This window comes from Rattus rattus, chromosome 9 (assembly GCF_011064425.1).
Source record: "Rattus rattus isolate New Zealand chromosome 9, Rrattus_CSIRO_v1, whole genome shotgun sequence".
NCBI classification, from domain to species: domain Eukaryota; kingdom Metazoa; phylum Chordata; class Mammalia; order Rodentia; family Muridae; genus Rattus; species Rattus rattus.
In genome coordinates, this window is record NC_046162.1 from 36,590,485 (window position 1) to 36,605,552 (window position 15,068).

A 15,068-nucleotide genomic window follows, 5' to 3' on the forward strand; every position below is an offset into this window, starting at 1 on the left:
GCAGAGACAAGCACTCCTAGGGCTTGCTGGCCAGGCAGTTTAGCCAAACTGGGGCTCAAGGCTGAGAGAGAGACCTTGCTTCAAATACTAAGGTGGAGGCTCGTAGAGGAAAATGCCTGAAGTGGGTGTCCGGTCTCCACATGCCTGTGTACATACAAACACGCACATGTATGGATGTGAAGCTCTTTTTTTTAACCAGTTTTCCCGATTTCGTATGCATCTCTGCCAGACTAGCCCTGGGTTCTAGAACTGGTTTTGACACCGGTGTGTCCAGGCTGCAGTGTGGAAATCAGAGGTGGTAAGTGATCTCACGGTTCACCCAGAGAACACGTGTTCACACGTGGGAAACTGTTAGTTTTTGATTTGAGACATGTTCACTGAGTCGTCCCCGCTGACAGGTGTGAAGACTGTGAAAGCTTGCGTCACCTTCTGCCGGCCGCAACTTTCTTGAGAGCCACGTGGGAGGCCCTCCAGACTACATCTCCTTCCCTGTCCCCAAAGGTCAGTGATAACAGTGGGCTGGTGGTTTGCGGTCACCACTGAAGTTTCCCTCCTGTGACCAGGTCACTGAATACAATTACCCCATCTTCACTGACCAAGTTTCTCACTAACTGAATCACTCTGTACATTGGGCTGCCTGGCTTCTTTCGTTTGGTACTGTGTTAAAGGTCTGTATTACCACAGGGTTTTTTTTTAAACAGTTCATGCAGGGCCCTCCAGAGAAATAGAACTGGGAGGATGAATGTATGTTACCAAGTGGACTTCTTATTTTTCAGAGCTGGGGACTGAACCCAGGGCCTTGCAAGCGCTCTACCACTGAGCTAAATCCCCAACCCCACCAAGTGGATTTCTTAGATTGCCTTACAGGATGCAGGCTGGGTAGTTCAATGGTGGCCAGCTACACTGGAGAGGCTGAGAACTGTCAGTTGTTCAGTCTCTGAGGTTTGGTGACTCAGTTGTCCCAATCTGATGCTGAGGCCTGGTCCTCAGTCCACATTGGAAGGTGGAAGAAACAGTGAAGGAAGCAGCAGCTGGGCAGACACACCAGGAAGGTGCAAAGGCAGGCAAGGAAGAGCAAGAGCTGCTGTGCTGGACAGTTTTGCATCTGTGCTGCCACAGGAAATGGTTGTTTACTGTGGAGAGGGTCCTCCCCTCTCGGTTAATCCCTCCTGGAAGTGCCCCCACAGGGTTGCCTAGAGGTGTCTCTTAACTGACTCCAGGGTCTATGACGTTGACACTCAAGATTCATCATCACAATGGGTCTATATCACAAGACAGTCAACAAGACAGATGGATGTTTGAGAGGGTCTCAGTCTTTGTATATCACGACAAAGGACTTTTATACACGACTTCAGGCAAATATATTTCTTTAGGATATTTACCTAACGTGGACTTCCCCTTGGTCAGTCTTCAGTGTTACCTTATGATGCACTACAGTGTGTTACACCCACACTGACCGGAAGTAAATGAAAGTTCTTACCCTACCTTCCTCTGGCGTCTGGTGAGGTATGGTGCTTAGGTTTTAACCAAACCAGCTGAGTGTGTGCTGTGGACCAAATGTTTGTGCTCTCCCCAGTCCATGTCAAAAGCCTGGCCCATGGTGGTATTAGAAGGTGGGATCTTTGGAGTTGATGAGGTCATGGGACTAGAGTCCTCTTAGGGAGATCTATGTTCTAGTCAGGGTCACTATCTCTGTGAGAAAACGCCATGACCAAAGCAAGTCAGGGAGGAAAAGGTTTATGTGACTTACACTTCCACATCACTGTTCATACTGAAGGAAGTTAGTACCTGAACTCAAGCAGGGCAGGAACAAGGAGGCGTGGAGGGGAGCTGCTCATCCTGCTTTCTTAGAGAACCCAGTGCCACCAGCCCAGAGGTGGCCCCACCCACAATGGGCTGGGCCCTACTCCATCAATCACAAAGAAAATGCCCTACAGGCCTGCCTACAGCTTCATTCTTTTTATATATATATAAATAAAACCAGACATTTATTTACACCAAAGAATTCCAACACTGGATCTTTCACATACGAAGGACAAAGTTTTATATACACACACAGCAAGGGATGGCGGGGCCATAACAAGAGAACTGATAGTTTCCCCCAACTACAGGTCTACCATTTCTGATTCACTAGAGATAGTGGCTCTGCTTCTGCCTCTCAAATACACTTACAACTGAGAGCAGGGCCCCTCACTAGGGGGCGTGTGAAGAGAGGACAAGGCAGGAGGCGGCGGGAAAGCACAAAGCTTAATGAACCCAGTGTGGCCACATCACCCGTTAGCTCATAAGAGTGCTAGCATGAGACTTCTACGGACAATATTTATTTTAAAAAGCAATAAAATATGCCCACTAACTAAATGACTTCAAAATGGCCAAGTCAAAGGAAACCAGAAAAAGATTTTGCCTTCTCTCTCCTACCAGCTGTGAAGCAGAGCATGTCTGGAGATGAAAAAGGGAAAGACCAAAGTAGGAGCCCAGAAAGGAAAGTATCACAAATGGAAACTAAAATTAAAGTCATTTAGGGTTAGGTTAGTAAAACATGATTTGTTCAAGGAAAAAAAAAAGCTTTTGGATCTGTCTGCAAGTTGGGTAGACTTTTAACACCTTGATGTAACTAAGACAGAGCCACCACCAGGGCCGGAATAAGCCATGGGTGGACTCAGTCCTGGGGAGAAGAGAAGAAGTGCCCAGCCAGCAGAACAGTGTTTCAGGATGGGCTGGGTCCTCCCGACCTCTCCCCTCCTCCCTCGATGAACTACAGTTTATAATCTCTGGAGAAGCACATGAGACATAAGCCCCAAGAGTGTACCACGTGGGGAGAGCAACGTGGGAAGGGGACGAAATCTCCACTCAAACGCAGCAGCTGGGACCGAGGCCAGTTTTCCTTTGTTCTTTAGTGGTGATAAACTGAATTTGGAAGGGGAGAAAAAATTTTGCCCATGAAATATTCCACCTGTAGGTGATTTTTTTCAGGGAATCCCCTGAGTTATGAAAAGTCTATTTAAAAAAAAAGAAAGAAAGAAAATCAGCCTACAATATTTTTTTTATGACTCAACTACTAAATCCACAAGCAACGGTTCAGACACGGTGCTTCTGAAGTGTTCTCACCCTCCCAACCAGGCGCAAGCTGCTTCAAGGAGAGGATGGACTTCCCCACCTCTGCCCAGGTATCAGAAGATATATGAGGTCATTACTGCTGGGCGCCAGTGGCAGCTGCAACAGGTGTCCCAAGTGAATTGGCAGCAGCGATCTCCGATGAGCCTGCCAGAGGTCTGAGGGGTGAAGGGGTTGGCACTGAAGAAACCTCTGACGTCATATTGGCGCTGCTGACAGGTGTGCTAGTCGAACTCCTTCGAGCCTGGTCCGTCACAACAGAGAAGTAAGGGTGCTCCATGGCCTCTCTTGCAGTGAGCCTTGACTGGTGGTCGGATCGCAGCAGCTTGCCCAGAAAATCCAAGGCCTTGGAACTGACAAGGTGCTGGTTTTCACTGTGGACAAAGCATCCCCACTACTTACGGGACTGTCTGCCCTTGGCTGAAACGTGGATCTAATTCAATGTTGTCAATAGAGTCGTATAAACCTTCCGTTCCTAGAACCTTAGCTCTCCTCTCTAACAGGTAGCCCAGACCCACTGAATTTCGAATGCATTTCCACACCTGGCCATCTTTGCACTAGGTCAGTAAATTTCTTAATGGGAGTAACATGTTATCACCTGATTGTAATTGTCATGTCCATGGGAAAACGGTTCCTTCCGGAAGAGCTTGCCAGCATACAACCCAAGCTCCACATGTCCAAACTATAATTGTTCCTCTAATAATCTACAAGTAGCTCTGGACCTTTGAAATATTGAGAACTCGAACATTATAAGCTTAGCCAAGACGGGAAAACACAACTAAACCCCAGTCTATTAGCTGAAGCTTTCTGTGCCCACGATCAACCATGACATTATGGGGTTTCACATCTCTGTGCACAATCCCCATGCTGTGACAATAATCCAGGGCTTTCAGAATTTCGTACATGTAAAATCTAAGGTCATAGTCTGTTAACGACTGGCACAGCTGCTTGAAGTCTGTGTTGTTTACATGTTCAAAAACCAAGGCAGGGGTTGGTGACCCAGGGTCTTTCACAGTGTCTGCAAGGGCTACAGCTTATCTTAGGGAGGCGTTTTTTTTTTTCCTTTGAGGTTTCTCCTCTTAGATTACTGTAGCTTGTATCCAATTCACATGGAGCTAGCCGGTATACCTTTTAAAAATATATTTTATTTATTTTTATTTTTTAGATGTATACTGGTGTTTTGCCTGTGTATGTGCCTGTGTCAGATCCCCTAGAACAGAGGTTAGAAACAGTTGCAAGCTGCCGTGTGGATGCTGTAAATTGAACCCAGGTCCTCTGGAAGAGCAGTCAGTGCTCTTCACCGATGAGCCATCTCTCCAGCCCCTGCCAGTACAGTTTTTATATGAACGTTATTCCAGGGAACTTTATCTTCTTGCCGTGGGAAGAGATAGCAAGAGGATAGCTGACCCAGGAGGCACGCACTCATCAGACAATCTGATAGCACCCTGGCTTTGATCTTCACTTTTGAAATAAAAAAGAAATAGATCATTTTGTCCAAGGTATAGTATTTTATCATGGCATCCCTGCGTATAGTATCCTGTGTAATGGTGCCTGTTGGTGCGGAACACTCTTCTGTATTTAATGGTCACTGGGTGTCTTCTTCTAGTCTTTTGTACTGATATAGATAGTTCAACTTTGTCCATTATCATTTCCAAATGCCTCTGCTGCGGTGCGTCTTTTTCATTTTTAGTTCTGATAAAACAAAGGCTGTCTCGTCTTCTTGTTGCTCTTCTGAAGGTAACCCCTCCTCTCCTTGCCAGTAGCTTTTAACATTGTTTCCATTTTTAGTTTTTCATGGCTTTGCTGTGTCATCGCACAGGATTTCTTTCTCTCTTTTCCTTCTGGGCGTTTACAGAGCATCCTGAATCTGCCCCCAGAGGTGTTTGACGAGTTCTAGAAATTTCTCAGACATTACCTCTTTTAAGTATCATTTCTGTCCCAGTCTCTCCCTTCCCCTTTCTTCCTGAGACGCCGATCTGGTTGATAAAGCGTGTGTTTTATCACATCCATCCTACCCTCTGTTCCGCGTCTCCCGGCCTCCCACCTACAGATGCTCAAGATTAGATAATCCGTGTGCCTGTCTGGTGGTTCATTTGTCTCTTTTCTGCCTCCCTTCCTCCCCTTCCCACTCTCCTTCTCAATGGACCTCCCTTCCTCTCCCTCAGCCCCCTCTCCAGCGCTGGAGACTGAACCCAGAGCCTCCTGACACAAACTAGACCAGCGCTTCCACCACTGACCTCACCCCGGCTTCTTTCTTTTTTTGAAGGATTTATGTAATGTGTATTTGTGGCCAGAAGAGGGCGTCAGATCCGGAGCGGGAGTCACAGGCAGCAGTGAGCCGTCTAAAGTGAGTGCTGGAAATTGAACTTGAAATCGACCACTGCATCGTCTCTCCAGCCCCTTCATTTTTTTTAAATGGGTCTAGTTTTCTGGGTAATTGTTCTTTTATTTCCTCCATGTTTCTCTTGGATCGATGAAAACAGTTCCTTGGACGTTCTTGTCTGATAACTCCGTGGTTTTCATTTTCTGTGGCTTTCGTGCTCTCTCTGTTTTTAAGTCACCTTGTGTTCTGGTTTTTGGTCTGCTGTTGGCATTCTTTTGAATTCTGAATGCCGTGTGTAACAAATTTCAAAGGCCCTGGGTGGTGATGGCTTCATGCATAGGGACTCACACTGTGTGAGGCAGAGGGGACTTTGATCCAGTCAGAGCCTGAGCTGACTTGATTAAGGTTGGCTTGCAGTTTTTGTTGATTACGTAGTGTGCCCTCCGCCCCCACCAGGCTATTGTCCCCTAAAGATTTCCCGTTAGAGTATTTACCGTGCTCTGTCCCCATTGGCCATTCCTCGGGTCTGATCCTCGGATATTTTGTGTCTAGACTGCTCCCTAATTCTTCTTTTCAAAGAATTCGAAAACTTGAATTTGTGCCAGAGATTTTCTGCTTAACGTCCCAGCCTGCCGGCTTGTGCAACTTCAGAATCCAGAAAGTGTGGAGCGTCTCTATGGGTAACCAGGGTGGATGAGCAAGTCCCTCCTCCCCCTTAATGTCCTGCTTTGTCTTCAAGTGTCCTTTCTACTGCCCAAGGTGCTCTGACCCCCACTCTCACCACAGGCCTACACTCTGCAAATGAATTAAAGATAAAAGACGTTTGGTCTCAGGTCCTCAGGGGCTGGTGTTCCGGATGGCACATGGGTGTTGGCTCTGAAACCTGTGCTCTCTGGAAGAGCATCCAGCACTTCTGAGTCATCTCTTCAGTCCCGGCTGCCATGTTTTTGTTTGTTTGTTGTTGTTTTGATTTTAAAGGATGCCAGGAGACTAAAAGTTGATGTACTATACTCTGTCCCATCTTGGCTGGAAGAAGTCTACATCATTATTACTGTTATTATTATTATTATTCCTTTTCATATGAAATATAACACAATACAGAAAGCCTCGTCTTTGATACCCTACTTTTTTCTTTAATAACAAGATGCTAAATGTCTTAAATGAAGCAGACATCAGCCATTAAGGAATCTGTTGTGTGCTGGTGTCTGTTCATGAGTACCAACCACATCCTGGGATAACGTGGGGGCAACTCCTGCCTTACAGGCTGTCCCTGCTCTCGGCAGTCCCTGCTCTCAGCAGTCCCTGTCCACCAACCCAGCTGTGTGTTTCAGCATGTGCTAGGTACTGCTCTGGGGATGTTACAGCCTGTCTCTTCATTCAGAACAGGTAATGTGCCTGAGTTAGGGCAATTAGGTAAGATCCCTGAGGTCACATGGGGGCTCCTGACCGGTAAGCAGAAGGCCTGGGGATCAAACCTTGAACTGGAAGTTTTCGAAGTCTTTGCTCTAATAGACGTACCGTATTTTCATCTAATAGCTATTAAAGGTCTGTTGGGTGACCACAGGTGAAGAAAATACTGTCTTTGCCTTTAAATGGAAGAAACTCATAAATAGTCGTGGGCAGTTGGAGATGTGACAATGAGACTCTAATGCTGCAGGAGTGCCTGAGAGAGGGGGGAGGGAGGGACGGAGGGGGAGAGAATGTGTGTGCACGTGTGTGCCTGTGCTTTCTCTGTTTGACCAGTTTCAAATATATACAGAGGGCTTTAAAAATAATAAAGAAAGCCAGGTATAGTGCCTGTAATCTTATAGTTTATAATTATATAATTTATGCCACCCTACTACTTCATGCTTTATCAAGTTTCCTACTAGAAACTACAGTCTTTTAAACTCTGTACACCATAAATCTTATGTCTATTGTGTGCTGGTCTTTTCCCCCTTGCTTTCTAAGCTTGAGAAATTCTCATTTAACTGGCGTTCACTGCCTTTCATTGCTTTCCTCTCTCCTTTGCTGCTCTGTGATATTCTGGTACTTACAGCCCTTTTGACTGCCTGGCAACATAAATCTCCCTTTTGTTTGGCAAAACTAAGATGGTATCTCTGGCATTGTACTATGTGTGGTGACAGGCTGGCTTGGCATCTGATCAAACAGTTGATCACCATGGTTTAGTCAATTTGACACGGAAGTTGACTGTCACATGCCCTTTCACTTCTCAGGTTTTTTTTGGCAGTTTTCCTTTGTCTTAAGGTCCATGATAATTTGCCCTGTAAAATGAAAACTCTCAACTCGACACAACCTAGAATCACCTGTAAAAGAGTCTCAATGGGGGATTGTCCAGTTTGTGTTGTTTTGTGGCAAGTTTTGGGGGTGGATTATGTTAGTTTATAGATGTGGAGAAGCCCAGCCCGCTGTGGGTGGCACCATTCCCTAGGCAGGGGCCATGGAGTATAGAAAAGTAGAGACATTGAGCTGAGCAATAGCAAGCAAGCAAGCAAGCAAGCAAACATGTATGCATTCATTCTCTTTGTTCCAACCACCAGCTTTTTGTTTGATTTTTTTATTTTTCAAGACAGGGTTTCTCTGTGTGGTCCCAGCTGGAACTCAAGCTGTAGACAAGGCTGGCCTCAACCTCAGTAATCCACCCGCCTCTTCTTCCCCAGTGCTGGGATTAAAGGCATGCACTACCATGCCTGGCCCCTGTTAGGGTGTCTTATCCTAGCCACAGAACCTAACTGAAAACAAAACCAAGTGCCATGTTTCTTAATCTAGTTGACCTCAGTCTTAGAATGTTGAAGTTAATTGTAAAAAGGAACCTTCTCCTGCTTGTCTAATAAAAGCATAATGCGCATGAGCATTCTAGGACCACCAAAACAAAATGGCGCTTTCTGATGGAATGGATGGATGACGCAAATCTGTTCTTGACAGCTCTAGAGCCCGAAAGTCCAAGACATTACAGGTCTAATTTCTTCTGAGACCTCCCACTTGGCCTCTGATGGTCACTCTCTTGTCTGTTGTCTGTGCTCTAATCTACTTCACAAAGACACCAGTCTTAATGTGTAGCCATGTGACCTCATTTAACCTTGTCATAATCTTGGTTTTGTGTAGTTTTTGCTACCCGCTTTAAGCTCTGGGAATGGGCCACACTGCCAGCCCCTGCCAGAGAATTCGGATCCGCAGATAAAAAACACAGACCCACATGTTTCTTAATTTCAACTTGCCTTCTTGGCTCAATTGCTGGGCATGCCCTTCCGAATACTCTTAGCTCCATGCCCTAAATTTGCCCTTGACATTAGTTGCTTAGTTACACCTAGTACCAGCTCAACAACCTAACCTCCTCCTGGAGAAGCAGCCTGTGGCTGCTCTGCCCGAAATCTCACATGGCTGATCACCTTTGCTTCCACTGAAACATGTTAAAAATCTCCTGTGCATCTGCGAACTTGCCTGTGGGGCCCCGGAAGTCCTGCCCACTCCACTCAGCTCATTGGTTGTTAGTATCTTTATTGATAGACCATGAGCCAATTGGAAAACAGGACCTTAGCTTCAGAACCACCCTCTACGTCTCATCTTTTCTGTCCAAAAAAAGCCAACCAAACAAACAAACAAAAGCAACAGCAAACAAAACCCTCTTCTCCCAGACATAAATTGAACAAAGCCATAACAATCATATAAATTACAAAGTATGATTATATAATTGATATCCAGTCCATCATATTTGTCAGATAAATTACTATCATTTCTAACTTAAGGAATTATGATCCTATCCCTGTATTATGATTCGATCTTAGCCTGTAATACCCTCTGACAACCATGTCTTCCGCTCTATAACCACCTTCCTAACTTTGGCTGTCTTATGCCAAAAGGACTGTCTATGATCCTATACACCTTAAGGAAACTACACGATGATCATCACTGCTATTATCTCCGTTTTGGAAGTGCAGAGTTGCTTAAAACGACCAGACTTTCTATCATAAACCTTGGTGAACTCTAAATGACCCTGGAGTATTTCCATGTTGGCCAGAAGGACAATACTTCCTTTTGTGGTCTGGCAGAGGTACTAAGAGGCAAGGTTGTGATTGGTCCAAACCACAAATTTCAATGGCTGTGATTGGTCCTAAGAGGAGGTTGTATTAGTTCTAATATGGCTGCGATTAGTCCAAATGTCCCTTCTTGGGTCATGTGAACAGGCCACTCAGGCTAAACCCATTACACTCTCTTCTGCTGACACTTGTAGGTAAGAAAAGACCACTCACAAGAAACCTGTTCTTGGGTCTGATGTCGCATGTACTTCTACTACTGCAAGCGGAGCTGATAACGCACGCAAAAAGAAGTAGCAGAGGCAGTGATAACTGTCAAGGCTCAGGAACAAGGGTCTGAGATCCTGGGCCAATAACTGAGGGGCTGCTGGGACCCAAGACTCAGGGTCTGGATAGGCGTGCACATCGATATAACACTAGAGGGCGCCACTTGCCGCTCCTTCTGCTGACCTACTGCTTCTGCTCCCAGCAGCCAAAGGCTGAGGGGAATGGTAGCAGCCAGAGAACCCTTCTCCACCCCTCACCAGCCAGGCTTGAACAGCTTCTTGCTCTCTGTGATTTCTAACCAGGCAGAGCAAAAGATCCTCAGACTGTTGACCTCCAGTTGTCTTGGACATTCTTCCCAGGGCTGGTGCACGTTGAAGAATTTCCTTAACTTTTATAAAGATTTCTTCTACACTCTAGCAAAACTTTATTCATAGTGTTGTTATTGCAAAACATTGGGGATTAAGAGGTCAGTAGTAGGGAAGTGCCAAAGAGCCCCGGTTTGATGTTTAAGGTACTTTCTCTACTTGTTAGAAGTGCATTTGCAAGGTGGATGACCAATGCCCCCAGGAAGTCCGTCTTCACTATTCCCGCATCTTTCTCCCTCCCCCAATTAGCCAGGTCTTTCTCATCATACATGTGTAGCCAATAGAATCTTACAAAAGTACCAGCCTCACCCTCTTCTATTTGTGTGTGATGGTAGGGTGGGGGTTGGACCAGAGGGTGATGTCAGGAATCATCAATCAATCAATCAATCAATCAACCAATCGACCATCATTGATTATTTTTTCCTCCTTATTCATAGAGGCAGGGCCTCTTAGTCTAGCCCAGAGTTCATTGGTGTGGCCATTCTCACTAGACAGCATGCTCTGGGTGATCCCTGGAGAAACAAATTTGAGTCCTAAGGCTTTTATGGCAATTAAGGATTTTAAAACTTAACTACAGCTCTGTCTCCCAGTCCCTCTCCCGTTTTGAGCTCACAGCTGTTGTCTCCACCCTCAGCCCCCTCCACGTTTTCACTATGTTACTCTGGCTAGCCAGGAACTGTCTTGTTGTGTAGCCCTGGCTAGCCTGAAGCGTACTGTCTCCCTGTGTAGATCAGGCTGGTCTGGAATGCAGAGACCTGCCTGCCTCTGTTGTGGGATTGGAAGCCTGCATCATCCTACCCAGCCACAGTGATCTTGATTTTCACCTCATCTGGGAGCTACTCGAAACTTTGTAGCACACTGATTGCTCTCTCACTTCCCGTTCTTAGAAATGTTACAAAGCTAGTCCTTAACTCCGTCCTTAAACCTGTCTGATAAAATATTCTGGTCCTCCTAGAGGTGGAGCCTGGAGGACAGTTCCGACAGCATTTTCTTCAGCTGATAGCGTCTTCTTCCTTTTGTTCCCAGCATCCCTTACGGGCTCCCCAGCCTTCTCGTATGTGCCGTGTTGTACCCTTCCTCTTTCTCTTTCCCTTCCACTGCTATGACAACCACACGCTTATGAGTTACTAAATTGGGCTTTGTTCTTCCTTCTTGAACTCTATATTTAGAACTTACCAGATTTCCACGGGACACACTTATTGGGCCAACATCTAGAGTGGATTTCACTAATAATTCTATGAATGTTCTCAAATAAGGCTTAAGGTAGTGCAATGGTTAGTTTTATTCCTTGGTTCTGACACCACCTAGAATCACTAGGGAAGAGAGTCTCTATGAAGAACCATCTACATCAGTTTGGCTTGTGGACATGTCTGTGGGACAGTGTCTTGATTGTTAGGATGTGGGAAGGCCCAGCCCATGTAGGCAACACTATTCCCTATTCAGAGAGCTATGGACTATATAAGAGTAGAGAAAGCTAGCTGAGCTCAAGCAAGCCTGCATTTGCCTATCTCTGCTCTTGACTACAGATGTGATGTGGCCAGCTGTCTCAAGCCCCTGCTGCTATCCCTTTCCTGAAGTGACATTCTATCACCTGCGACTGTGAGTTCAAAGCCCTCTCTTCCCGAGTTCTTTTTCACTGGAGCCACAGAAACTAAATTGGAATACTTGGGAAAACTTAGTCACAACTGCATTAAACACTGAGAATTTCTAAGACTTTCCCTTTGAAAACTCCCTGCAATTTCAGAGGGTTTTGGTCTTACTAATTCAGATTTTGTGTTCGAGCTTGCCTTAACTGATGCTAAAATAAAGTGTGCCTTTGCAGAGATGAACAGTGGAGGGCATCATTTTCCTGCCTTCAGATATGAACCTTGGTTAATCTGAAAGTCTGATTTGTAGAAGACTCTTTAAGAACAGCATCATGAGGGGTTGGGGATTTGGCTCAGTGGTAGAGCGCTTGCCTAGCAAGCGCAAGGCCCTGGGTTCGGTCCCCAGCTCCGAAAAAAAAAGAATAGAAAAAAAAAAAAAAGAAGAAGAACAGCATCATGGACTGGACAGCCAGAAGCCTAGGATGGACTTTGGATTGATAACTGTGGGTTATGTGTTTCGAAGTCCTTAGCTTGGTTGGACTACAGATCTTCAAGAATTGCCTGGCGTGATCAGTTTTCTTTCTTAAGAAAGCACAAACAGACCTGAGGCTCCTGTGTGAGCATAAAGCCGCTGAAGCCTCAGGCTTTCTTCCGGCAGAGCCAACCATCCTTGGTACTTCCCCGTTCCCAAGTCATTCATTGCCTTGATGCTCTCAGTCTGATGGCTGACCTTGTCAACTTAATTGGAAACTCCAATTATTGGTGACTCATACCTGAAATCCCAGCACTTGAGTAGCCAAAACAGGAGGATTACCACATTGTGGTACCAGCTTGAGCTGCAGAAGGAAACCTTGTTTTGTTTTAAAGTAGAAGTCTCTGGAGAGTCAATGATGCACACTTTGGCGTGTGCCTGTGAGGGTGTATCCAGAGACGTTCCACCGAGGATCAGCGTGCCCTGAACATGGTGGCCGCCATATAGAATAAATTAAAGGGGGGGGGAGAAAATCAGCTGAGCATTCATGGGCTGAGAACCTCCCCATCAGGATGGCCATTGGACCTCTGGACAGTGAGTCCGAGTAAGTCACTGTGCTGTCACAGTGATGCAAAACATAACGCAGCCGGTAAGGCACGCTCTGAGACTGACTCCGTGTCTCCGAAGTTATAGCTCTCTCAGCTCTTTTGCACTTGTGCCAACAAGGTACCTAACATTTGCTTTTGTAAAGAGGCCACGGAAGACAGTAGCTGCTCTATTTTACCTACCAACTTTAGCTTCCACAGTCCAGCTGTCTTCTGTGTCTTCCTCGATCTCTCTGACTACAATTCCTCCGTACTTTCCTTTGGGTCGCTTTCCCTTGGTTACCGCTCAGGTTCTGTTTTCAAGTGTCCTTAGCACATATTGAAGATACAGAATAGGTGACTGCATTATGGCGTTTTACCGCATGTATATAATGGATTTCGATTATGTCTCTCTCTCTCTGACCATTGTCCTCTATCCCTGCTCATCGCCGACTCTTCCCAACTGGTCCCCACTCTGATGGTTGATCTTGCGGACTACTTGGTGGTGGAAATGAATCTCTGGGCTGCTCTGTGAGGGCTTATTTGAGGATAGTGAAGTGAGGAGGTAGGAAGGCCTACCAAGAATGTGGGCGGTAGCATCGCATGGGCTGGGATCCTGACGGAGTGAAAGGAAGTGAGGCAGAAGAGGAGAGGAGAGGAGAGAGAGCGGAGTAAAGGCATTAATACCCCTCTATGTCCTTACTGCAGATGCAATGTGACCAGCTACTTCCTGTTTCTGTTTATAAGTTGTGATGGTTAGGATGACAATGAACCCTATAGAGTAGCATGTTGGAATAGCTGGTCCCAGGTTGGCAGAACTGTTTGGGAAGGATTAGGAGGTGTGTCCTTGGTGGAGGAGGTGTGTCGCTGAGGGCAGGCTTTGCCATTCCTGTATCTTTCTTTCTGCCTCTTGCTTGTGGATCAAGATGGGAACTCTCAGCTGTTCCTGTGGCTGTGCCTTTGCCCTGCCACCATGGACTCTAACCCTCTGAAAACTATAATCTCACTAAATGTTTTCTTTTATAAGTGGCCCTGATTGTGATATTTTTGTCACAGCAATGGAAAAGTAATGAAGGCGCAAGCTTTCCTCACAAATGATGAACTGTACATTTGAATTGTGAGCGAAGAAAAATTTTTTCGTCCCTAAGTTCTTTCTGTCAAGTATTTTGTGAGGCAACAGTGAGGGTGGCTAAGTAACTAATACACTCGTCTACTTTCATGGATTCTTGTTGTTTGTGAACCAGTGAATAGACATTAGTGAGGCATCTGCAGAATTATGGGCAATTTACCAGTGGCTACACCACTAAAGAAATTGTCTCCTTTCCAGTAACAGGTAACTGTCTATAACTCCTCGGGGAGGAGTGAGACCCCATGAGCCCCTCCTGACACCAGGGTGGATTGTTCCTGGGTTCAATTCTGTGTAAGGCCTGTGCTGATAATTCATAGCCGCTGTGTACTCAAGAGTTTGGTAGTCATCTCACGGCCAACAGCAGCGTTCCACATCCGCCCCTGCTCAGCCTTACACTCTTTCCCCATGTTTTTCTGTGATATTCCCAGAGTCTGGGGTATATGATATAGATGTACAACTTAAGACAATATTAAATTTTGGCCAATTTTAAGCCTTTGCAATAACTGCCATCATTGCAAAAAGAAGCTTCCCTGATCACACACACACACACACACACACACACACACACACACACACACACACACACACACACACACACACACACACACACACACACACACACATACACACACACACACACACACACACACACGCCCACACACACACACACACACACACGCACACGCACTTTTTGACAGCAACACTAATCTGTGAGAAGAAACATAAATATTTAGAAAGCAATTTGATGGGCCCGTTGTATCCATATAGCAAAATGGATGTAGCTTCCCCACTAGGAACTGACTTCACCATCCCTGAGCGTCTGGACAGGTTTACAATAGACACAAATTCCTTCCTGTGGAGTGGGCCTCAAATCCAATGAGAAAGTGGTTGGTTACTTAGTTAGGATTTTGTTTGTTTGCTTGTTTGTTTGTTTGCTGTGAACAGACATCGTGATCAAGCAACTCTTATAAGGACAGCATTTAATTGTGTATGGCTTACAGGTTCAGAGGTTCGGTCCGTTGTCATGAAGGTGGGAACATGGGTGGTGTTATCCAGGCAGACACAGTACAGGAGGAGCTGAAGAAGGAGCCATCTTCATCTGAAGGCCTCTAGGAGAATACTAACCTCCAGGCAGCTAGGATGAGGGTCTTAAAGCTCATGCCCACAGTGACACACCTATTCCAGAAGGGCCAC

At 45.8% G+C, this 15,068-nt stretch overlaps 1 pseudogene; it reads right to left on the bottom strand.

Moving 5' to 3' along the window:
- Positions 1-3,190: 3,190 nt before the first annotated feature.
- Positions 3,191-4,133, bottom strand: LOC116909435 (annotated as a pseudogene).
- Between the last annotated feature and the right edge of the window lie 10,935 nt (positions 4,134-15,068).